At 39.7% G+C, this 10,931-nt stretch overlaps 1 pseudogene; it reads left to right on the top strand.

Moving 5' to 3' along the window:
* Positions 1-5,634: 5,634 nt before the first annotated feature.
* Positions 5,635-6,482, top strand: LOC125396280 (vomeronasal type-1 receptor 4-like; annotated as a pseudogene).
* The last annotated feature ends 4,449 nt before the right edge of the window (positions 6,483-10,931 follow it).

The raw sequence follows: 10,931 nt of genomic DNA, 5'->3' as shown, positions 1-10,931 counted from the left end.
AAACTCAAAGCCATTCCACTAAAATCAGGAACACGACAAGGCTGTCCGCTCTCTCCATACCTCTTCAGTATAGTGCTTGAAGTTCTAGCAATAGCAATAAGACAGCATAAAGGGATCAAGGGGATTCGAATTGGAAAGTTGAAGTTAAACTTTCGTTATTCGAAGACAATATGATAGTGTACATAAGCGACCCCAAAAACTCTACCAAAGAACTCCTACAGTTGATAAACACCTTTAGTAATGTGGCAGGAAACAAGATCAACTCCAAAAAATCGGTTGCCCTCCTATACACAAAGGATAAAGAAGCAGAGAGGGAAATCAGAGAAACATCACTTTTCATGATAGCCACAAATAGCATAAAATATCTTGGGGTAACTCTAACCAAGGAAGTGAAAGACCTATTTGAGAAGAACTTTAAGTCCTTGAAGAAAAAAATTGAGGAGGATACCAGAAAATGGAAAGACCTCCCCTGCTCTTGGATTGGGAGAATCAACATAGTAGAAATGGCAATTCTACCAAAAGCAATCTATAGATTCAATGCAATTCCCATCAAAATCCCATCAAACTTCTTCACAGACCGGGAGAGAACAATAATCAAGTTTATATGGAAAAGCAAAAAGCCCAGTCTATGCTGGAGAGGATGTGGAGTGAGGGGAACACTCATCCATTGTTGGTGGGAATGCAAACTTGTGCAGCCACTGTGGAAATCAGTGTGGCAGTTTCTCAGGAAACTGGGAGTCAACCTCCCTCAGGACCCAGCAATTCCACTCTTGGGAATATACCCAAGAGAGGCCCTATCATACTACAAAAGCATTTGTTCAACTATGTTCATAGCAGCACTATTTGTAATAGCCAGAACCTGGAAACAACCTAGGTGCCCCTCAATAGAAGAATGGTTAAAAAAGGTGTGGAACATATACATATTAGAGTTTTACTCAGCGGTAAAAAACAATGACATCTTGAATTTTGCATGCAAATGGATGGAAATAGAAAACACTTTACTGAGTGAGGTAACCCAGACCCAAAAAGAGGAATATGGTATGTACTCACCCATTAGTGGATTCTAGCCATAGTTAAAGGTCTTTGAGCCTATAATTCGTGATCCTAGAGAAGCTAAATAAGAAGGTGAACCTGAAGAAAATCTTATAGTTATCCTCTTGGATATTGGAAGTAGACAAGATTGCCAGGCAAACTTGGGTGCAGGGGGGGGTGTGGTGGGAGTGGAAGTAAGGGAAGATGGTTAGAGAGAAGGGAGAGGGGGGAGGTTTGGGGATGGCTTGAGGGAATGGGAGGCGGGAGGAAGGATGGATATGGGACTAGGGAAGTATATATCTCAACTAAGGGAGCCATTTTCGGGTTTACAAGAGTCTTGATTCTGGAGGGGTTTCCAGGACCAAGGAGAGATCCCCAGATTGTTCCCTGGGCAGCAGAGAATAGCGTACCTGAACTGGCTCTGGTCCATAACCACTCTGATGAATATTTTGTATATCACCATAGGTCCTTCATCGGGCGATGGATGGAGATAGAGACAGAGACACACATTGGAACACTGGACTTAACTCCCTAGGTCCAAATGAGAAGCAGAAGGAGGTAGAACGTGAGCAAGAAAGGCAGGACCAGAGGGAACCTTCATCCTAAGATGGATGGAGATAGAGACGGAGACCCACATAGGAGCACTGAACTGAGCCCCCAAGGTCCAAATTAGGAGCAGAAGGAGAGAGATCATGAAAAAGGAAATTAGAACCGTGGGGTGTGTTCACCCTCGGATACAAGGGGACTAATCGAATGAGAGCTCAACAAGGCCAGCTGGACTGGGACTGAAAGAGCATGTGATCAAACCGGAGTCTCTAAATGTGACTGACATGGGGGCTGACTGAGAAGCCATTGTCAGTGGCACTGGGTCTTGTTTTGTCTGCATGTACTAGCTTTCTGGGATCCTAGTTTGTTTGGATACTCACCTTCCTAGACCTGGAGGGAGAGGGGAGGAACTTGAACTTCCCACAGGGCAGGAAACCCTGACTGCTCTTAGGACTGGAGAGGAAGGAGGGGAGGGAGTTGGGGGGGAGGAGGAGAGGGAGTGGGGGAAATGGGAGGGTATGGGGAGAAGGGGAGGAAGTGGAAATTTTTATAAACAAATAAATAAATTAATTTAAAAATAAATAAATAAATAAGAGGAAAATACACAAAAGGACCACTCTTGGACACCGCTAAGTTAAAAAGTTGCCCTTAATGTTTTATAAGTAAAGATTACTTTTAGAATAAAGACAGTATGGGGTTCAAGTAAGTCCCATATGGTATTTAAAGTACTTAAGGGGCAGGAATGAAAGAATCATTAATAGAAAATTCCTTCTCTACCATCAGGCCCAGGTAGAACAAAGTACTCTAAACCATCCTGGTCTATGTTTGGACTTGATCAGAACGCAGAATCTCTAGTTCTTAACATCATTTATTCTACTCCTGTCTGATGAGGGATTTAGAAAGAAAAGCAAGAGACCTGGTATATGTGTCAGAAGTAGATTCTGTCCAAGACACAGGTTGGAATTTTGAGAAGATGAAAACTAGTCAGAAGATGCAGGGCTCTCCGTACACAGAAACTTAAGTTAGTTGTTCATTTTCTCCTCTCTTGTTTTTCTTGTCAAAATAATTAAATTATGATTAAGCTTGAAATAACTGCTGAGCAAAATAGATGTAATAATCGTATAGAGAGAGGGAAGCTGTACTTCAGGGACTGGGGCTCTACAGAGGCCTTCCTTCCCCTGACACTGTGACCACATGAAACTTGAAGTCTGCAAAACCTGATGTCAGCCAAGAGCCCCACAAATCCTGACAGTTCAAATATAACCTAACAAGTGTCACCTTCCCAGAGCTGCTCCAGAGCCTGTCTGTACCACAGAGGTCCAGGTGAGTACATGGAGGTAAGGAGCCCAGTTCCTGGAGATACAGAGATGAAACATCATCTGGCTGGAGCATCATGACAGCGCTCTGGGTGGGCCTTAGCCTATCTAACCCCTCTAAATGGATCAATAAGGTAGATAAGATTTTCAGATTTCTAAACCCTGGAGACGATCATGATACATTGCTGTAATGTTAGCACTAGAGAGATTTGCCAGGAGAATTGTTCAGGGCTAGCCCAGTTACAGAGGGAGTTACTCTCTCAAAAATGACTAGATAAATGAAATAAAGTAAAAACCTTATTACAGGTATAAGTTTGCCAGCACTGTGACTTCAACAGTGTCAATAGTGTGTGTGACTCTTGCACTTTTCATTTTTGATTTATTTTCACTTTTCTAATATTGGCATAGTTTTACAATAGCATTCACACTCTGTTTGATGGTTTTCTGTCTGTATTTATCCTTAAAGTCTCCCAATTTTATTAATTACTATTATAATACTTGTCTTAAATTCAGTCATCGTATGCCTGGCTGGTGATGAATACAACACTCAGTGTAACAGTTATCGTTACCATCTTGAGAACTCTGCTATTTGGGATCCAGGCTGTGGAGGAGGACATCCTGAAACAGCTCATCTTATGTTTATCCCATGCTAAACAGCAAAGAACAACAATCTTTTTAGTTTTGTCTCTTTGCCTGCCTGCTTGTTTCTTTTAGAGAAAACCAGGCTTGGTAGATGTAACTTGCTGCAGCTTCTTGGACATTAGACTCATCCTGGCGTCACCCATCCATCTAAACACAAGTCCATCCCTCCTTTTAAATTCATTTCCTTTAGCATTTCCCAAATAATGTGGAAGATGAGACACCTCTTCCTCCACTGACAGTGACTTCAGTAGAAAGGAATCAATTATTAGGATATCAGAGCCTGGTCTCTAATATGACTTAAAGCTTGGATAATGGTAGAGAGGACAAGAAAAGTAGGAATGCGCATGAAAGCAAGGATTAAACAAACATAAAAATTTTAGTGTTGTCTATCAGTACTTGTGTGAACTAAAAATAAGGGTTTTGATAGATTCCAATCACTGAAAAAACACTTAATTTTTATTCGAAACATGGTAGTGAATGCTGATTTGCTTTCTATTAATATCTGGAATATATTTCATTTGTACAGATATTTAGATGATATTGTGATTTCTAGGACTCACTTACACAGGTAATAATTACCTATCTGCTAGAGAAAACTTTGAAAGCAACAACTGACATTTCTAGAGTCATGAGGACACCTGGAAACTAATCTTGGAACAAGGCTAGGTTGAGGAAGTCACCCATACAATCATCGGTACATAGACAATTAAATCAATCCTGTGAGTTGAATAGAAAGGAGGGCATGCACTCAGAACACACAAACCCAAGCAGCCACTATAATATTTAGATTTCTTATATTCTAGAAAAGGTGTCTGGAGCTTATCACAAATCCATGAGAAATGAGAATAGAGCTCCAGAACTTGAGGAATAGCATCCAACCCAAGTCCAAGTTCTGGAATCAGCTCGGACTGGTAACTAAAAAGAAGCCTGCCTGACAAACAGGTTGGAGGAAAAGCAGGCTGCAAAACCATCTGACACTATAGCTGCTCAAATGGCCCCACAGAAGCAAATGCCACCATGAACTCTTAGATAGTGGAAACCCTGTTCACACCAGTTGCCCCTACTTAATGTGCTATGTGCAGTTGACATTGAGGACTCATGATTCAAAACCTGTACTCATGGCAATATATATATATACCCCCTATGTGCAACTGACATTGAAATCTTATAACTTTTGGCAGTATATAACACCCCATTAATCCTGTTCTTAGATTTACCTCATCAACATCCCCTGGCCCAGAGATGTTCTATGTTCCCTTATGTGTCCTGAGGTCACTCACTGGGGTTACAGATAGCTGGAAACCTTCCACTAGTATCAGAGATCTCTGCTACCCCCTATTCTAGAAAGCAACACAAGGTTCTGCTAGCCACCATCCCTAGCTGCAGCCTGGCAGGTATATGAAAATTTTTAAGTTATATTTTGATGATTCAGCTTTAACTGTAGGGCTCTATGTGAAAAGGTTGTGCAGTTGAACTTGACAGTGAGAACTACCTTAAAAAAAAAACTAGTAAATATACATATGGAATGAAATCATGGAATGATCAACAGACAAAGTTTACAATTTTCGGATGTAGAAATTGAAGCTATAAGGCATTGAAGTCAAGTGAAAATCTCAAAATTGCTACACTAATTAAGAGAGAAATAAAAACAGAGCCTTTGTCTTTGAAATTCAGTGGGAAAATATGATGTTTGGGGGAAATTTACAGTTCATTTCAGTTATGATGAGAGTATTCTATGTTAATCCCAGCATGTGCATGTGGACAGACAGACACATACACACAGAGACACACATCAACAAATTCACATCTTTTAATAAATCAGTTTTGCTAGTATAGAACTAAAACATATCTCCTTTAAAACCTTAGAGTTTTATTCCAGTTACCAAGCTCACCTGTCAGAGCACACACATAACTCAGAGCCCACAGGGAAGAGGAGGAGTTCAGTGCTCCAGTCTATATCAGCACATGTGTACATCACTGACTATTGTATAACAGAAAATGCTATTGTGCAAAATGTTTTTCAGATAAATGTCTAGCATTACTAATGCTTTCTGGAAAAAAATTCTTTGTATCCTGCATACAAGATTTTCTACCCAGAAAGGAAGATATGCTTTTGAAATTTATTAAGCAAATAGTTTTCCTCTTCATGACTGTGTTTGGCACTCTGGGGAACATTTCTGTTTCTGTGAATTATATGTTCAGTTGGTTTGAAGGTCCTGATAAGAAACCCGTACACCTTATTCTCATCCACTTGGCTTTTACAAACATCATAATCCTTCTTGCAAAAGGATTGCCAAAGACAATGGTAGCTTTTGGCTTGAGAAACTTCCTAGATGATATAGGATGTAAGGTTTTCATTTACCTGTCAAGGGTGGCCCGTGGGGTCTCCATCTGCACCAGCGGTCTCCTCACTGTGGTCCAGGCCATCATCATCAGTCCCAGAGCATCTGGATGGAGGAGGCTTAGACCAAAGTCTGCATGGCACATTCTTCTATTCTTTTTATTCTTTTGGATACTCAATGCTTTAATAAGTATGAACCTAATCCATTCCATCACAAGTATAAGCCTGAATATATCGGGGCTTCAGAATGGTCACAAATATTGTTATTTTATATTAGAAAGTCAGAAGACAAAGTGGATTGTTCTCTCTCTCATGGTCTTGAGAGATGCTGTGTTTCAGGGAGCCATGGGAGGCGCCAGTGGCTACATGGTACTTCTTCTTCACAAGCACCACCAGCATGTACTCCACCTCCAGAACTCCAAGCTTCTCTACAGAACTCCCCCTGAGCTGAGAGCTGCTCAGAGTGTCCTTCTTCTGATGCTCTGTTTTGTTTTCTTCTATTGGGCTGACTGTGCTTTTTCTCTATTTTTAAGTCTCTCTTTAGCCAAAAACTCCTTGATGATAAATATTCAAGAATTTATAACCCTTGGTTATGCAACTTTTAGCCCTGTTGTGTTGATTCACAGGGATAAACTTCTGCCTGAGTGTTGGCATGTTTAGTGTGAAAAATTGAGAAACTATATCTTTTATATTCCTATTAAATCAGCGTGAAAGAGCTCTCAGTCCTGTAATATTGTAGGTAAGACAAAATTCTCTCAAATCAGTTTAAGTATGTTTCTATTCTCAAACAGTCTTTCTGGTGACTCAGCCTTATGCTGAGAGAGAGAGATCTTAGTAAATTACAATGATAAGTGAAACCTTATTCTCCCCTTTTCCTCTTTTTGGAAGGGATTTTTTTTCAATTCCTATATCTGTATTGTGTATCGATAATTTACCTCCATTATGTCCTTGTGTCCCTGTAGTACATCAGTGTCTGGCTCCTGTAAGGATAGAAGAGATTGTCAAATGTCTTGTGACTGACTGGAGTTAGAGAGTTTGTTCTGTACCATTTGGTTGTTAGGAATTGAACCTGGGTACTTTAGATGACAAGCTAGTGCTCTCAACTACTGAGCTATGTCTCCATCACAGAGAGAAATGTCTTATTTATATTTTGTAAAACTGATTTTCCTATTACCGTTACTGGAAGCACACTGATGAATTTTTATAAAAGGACACCATGCATTGGTTTTCTGGCTGCTCAGACCGGAATAATGACAGAGAAACTATACTAATTGCAACACTGTTTCCCTGATGGCTCAGATGAATTTCTAACTAGCTCTTATATTTTAAATTCATCCATTTATATCAATCACCACGAGGGTATGGCCTTCTAATATGGTTCTGGTGTCTTTCTCCTTCAGTAACTACATAGCAACGGTCTGACTCTGCCTTCTTTCTTCCTTTGTTCAGTTTAGTTTTCCTGTAAAGCTCTCTTCTTCCTGGCCATTGAACAAAGCTGCTTCCTTTTTAACCAATGGTAGTAAACCATATTCACAGAACAAAATTTTGTTCAAATTCATAGTGATTTAATCATGTTATTCAAAGAAATCCATATCTTGTACCTGATGCTGTCCTTGCTAAATGTCAGTTTAGTTATGGTGCAGTTTTGAGGTTCTTCAAAATGTCTGCATGTTTTCATTTGTAGAAAATATTTTATAGACTTGTGAAAAATGCGATGAGCTATGTCCACTTCCTGGAATCCCAATACACCAGTCACAGATCTTAAATGCACTGAGATGTTTCTGTGGTCTTATATTCATGGAAATTCTCTGCAGGAATGAAGATTGTCCATATGGAATTAACTGAATAAGGAATACACGATAAATTTTCATTTTATCCATGTATAGTTTGTATGTTGATTAAAAATGTGGATTTGCCAATTTGCAAGATTAGTATTCAGTGTAATGAAAACAGACTGAGGCTTGTTAGCATCTGCCCTTTGTTAATGCCTGGTTGCTCTCCACAACACTATCCAGCTGTTTGTCAACAAAGACCTGCAAAAGATCTTACTCTACATCCATTTAAATGAAGGATTCACTGTTTGATTTCTTAACTTATATCCACACAATAAGATATTAGTATGGTACTAAAAATCTGATAGATGCATTCTGAAAAATAATAATTGATGTAATCATTGAAAATGAAATTGTAAAATCACTAGAGGTAGTTTTATGCCTTATTTTAAAAATTATTCTGTCATATCTGACTAAACACCTGTAACATTTTGGGTGCATCATGGCTCTATTTTTATAATGATGTATATATTTTTATATCTTGCTTGGTTGCACTGTATATAGAAAACATTTAAGTAAGTGATGTGTATTGTATTGTGCTACAAATTATTAAATAGCATGTTCTTCTAATATAAGACTTTTTATGTATGTCTCTGTGTGAGCGTGTGTCACATTTGTACAGTTCACCACACAAAGTGGAAGAGGGCACTGACCACAGGGAGCTAGAGCTACAGGCAGTCATGAGTCCTAGATGTGAGTGCTGGGTAAGGAACCAGGGTCCTCTGCAAGAGGAGCAGGTCTCCTAACCATCCCTCCAGCTCCTTCTCATGGTTCTCATGTAATGTGACTTGTTTATAGGAAATATCTCTTAGTTTTCTGAGTCTCAAACTCTTTACAGCTGTTTTTCCAGAAACTGACATGAAACGTGAGACTAACAAACACTTTCTCAGTTGATCTGTATAACTTGACACAAAAAGAAGTGATATAAGAACATGGAGAAAGAAAGTTGTGTTTAACCTGGGTAATGGAGACAGTGTTCATTAAGAATAGAGTGGGTAAAAGCACCTGCCGAAAGGTGAGACAATTTCATCAATCTCTGATGAAGAAAACTGAATCCTACATGCTGTCTTCTGACCTCCACTATCATGCTGAGACATACACACTTGAACTCACCACAAAAACTTTAATTTGAAATTTAAAAAGTACAAGAGATATAAAACAGTTGACAAAGCATGATCTAGGATGGTCTGATCTCTGAATGGTATATGGAGTTGCTTTTGTGAATTTTTCCCTTAAAAAGAGTAGATTGAAAAAAAATATAAAATAAAAGTTGATCACAACATATGTTAAAATTTAAGATATGGTTAAAATTCTAAATAAATAGAGGATAGTAAGGGCAACTTGGATATGAGATTCAATTATGTCCTACAGGTAAAGCACATGAGATTGGACAGATGGATTAGTATAAATGATTTCATCATTATCTTAAGCTGGACACATTTCCCATCACTAGCATTGACCTGTGGGACATGGGATATAAGTCATATAAGTCAGCTGCAAATAGACAATTACCACATAATTTTACTAATAAGTGGAACCTGATCGAAGAGAGAATAGAGCCTTCAGAGTGTGATGTGTACCCTACAGCCCTCAGAAACTGCCTCCATTTGTGAACCTCCTGGAGGCTGCTTTCTCCTTATAATCAGGAATATGAAGCTGTGGCTACTCAGAACTTTACAGTCTTCACCTTCAAATTCTCCCTGTCATGTGACTTTTCCTCAGAAGACATTAAAAAAATTGTTTACCCCTGTTAGGGCAAAAACTGTGCAAGGAATTGGTTCCATCTAAGCTGAGTTGAGTGGACCAGTTTACTTGGGTTACCAGATTACATTGTAATTTATAGAGCATGGGAGACTCCCCTGCACGACCAGAAATTCTGACTCAACATAGGTGACAACCCCCAAAAATGCTGTATGAGAAAAGGTCCCAAGCCTCAATCAAGATTCTACCCACTATGCACTCCCCAAGTCAATTAGCATCTATGGCAGGAAGAATGGAGACTGGAATCTTAGGTTAAGCTGTGAAAACAACCTCCGTGTCCTCTTGAGATTCTAACTGTCTCATTACCTGTACCATAGGGCAGGCTACCACTCTACCGTGGCAAAGGCATTCTGTGGGCCTTAGAGTCACTGCTTCCTGGTGGCCAATGACCATGGACTGTCTAGTTCTGTCAACTTGATACAAGCCAGAATTACCTGAAAGGAGAATACCTCGATTGAGAAAATGCAGCCATAAGATCCAAAGATAGGATATTTTATTAATTGTTGATTGTTGGGGAGTTCCTAGCACTTTGTGAGTAGTGCCATCCTTTGGCAAATGGTTCTGTGTTCTATACAAATTAGACTTAGCAACCATGGTGAACAAGCCAGTAAGCAGCACCCCTCCGTAACCTCTGCATCAGTTCGTGCCCCCAGGTTCCTGCACTAGGTGAGTTCCTGTCCTGATGCCTTGATGATAAACAGTGATGTGAAAGTGTAAACCAAACAAACCCTTCCCTACGTTTAAGAACATGACCCAGGAATGGAGTAGTTTGAGAATTCTGAGTCCTTGTGGAAACACTCCAAGAAAACAGGACAAAAATCTTCTCTCTTGGTTTCTCCAAATCACAGAACTTTTCTTGGACGGTGTTTCCATGCTCCGTCCAGGCATAGCAGAAAGGAGTGGGTTTATTTCTGATTGCCGCTTATTGCTTGCTATTGATAATCATTTAAATGTTTAAAAAGTCCTTTGTGTGCTTCTGTGAAGAACTTGATTTTGTCATGCTCAGCTTGTCTTTGCCATTGTATACAGCGTGACCTCATGTGAACGTTCTTACCCTCAGAGTATAACTTGTCTGCTGCTCTGAATAAAGTTGGCTGTTGCATGAGACTCCAGTCCACCTCATTCTCCCAGGTCCCACTACCTCTGGAGGGTGACAAGTGGTGCCTGAAAAGGGACCTGAAGTTGGCTATGAAATCAGAGAGTGGGGACCCTCACGGAAGGAGATGAGGGAGAATAATGAGGCAGAAACCAGGGAAGGCTGCGTCTTATGTTGACTTCTGCTTCATTTTTTAAAGAAAGGATCACTACTATCAAAAACACAGATATTAAGTTGTTTTCATGGTTTTTGTGAGTACAAGCCCTGGCTTTCAGAAGTAGGAACTTTTGATAGGAAGTATGAGACAGATTCCCAAATACACACTGAAAAGACATATAAACAAGGTGAAAAGATTCCCGTTCAAT

Source organism: Myodes glareolus, chromosome 14 (genome assembly GCF_982192425.1).
Source record: "Myodes glareolus chromosome 14, mMyoGla1.1, whole genome shotgun sequence".
Classification (NCBI taxonomy): domain Eukaryota; kingdom Metazoa; phylum Chordata; class Mammalia; order Rodentia; family Cricetidae; genus Myodes; species Myodes glareolus.
This window is presented reverse-complemented; position numbering and strand designations above follow the sequence as displayed.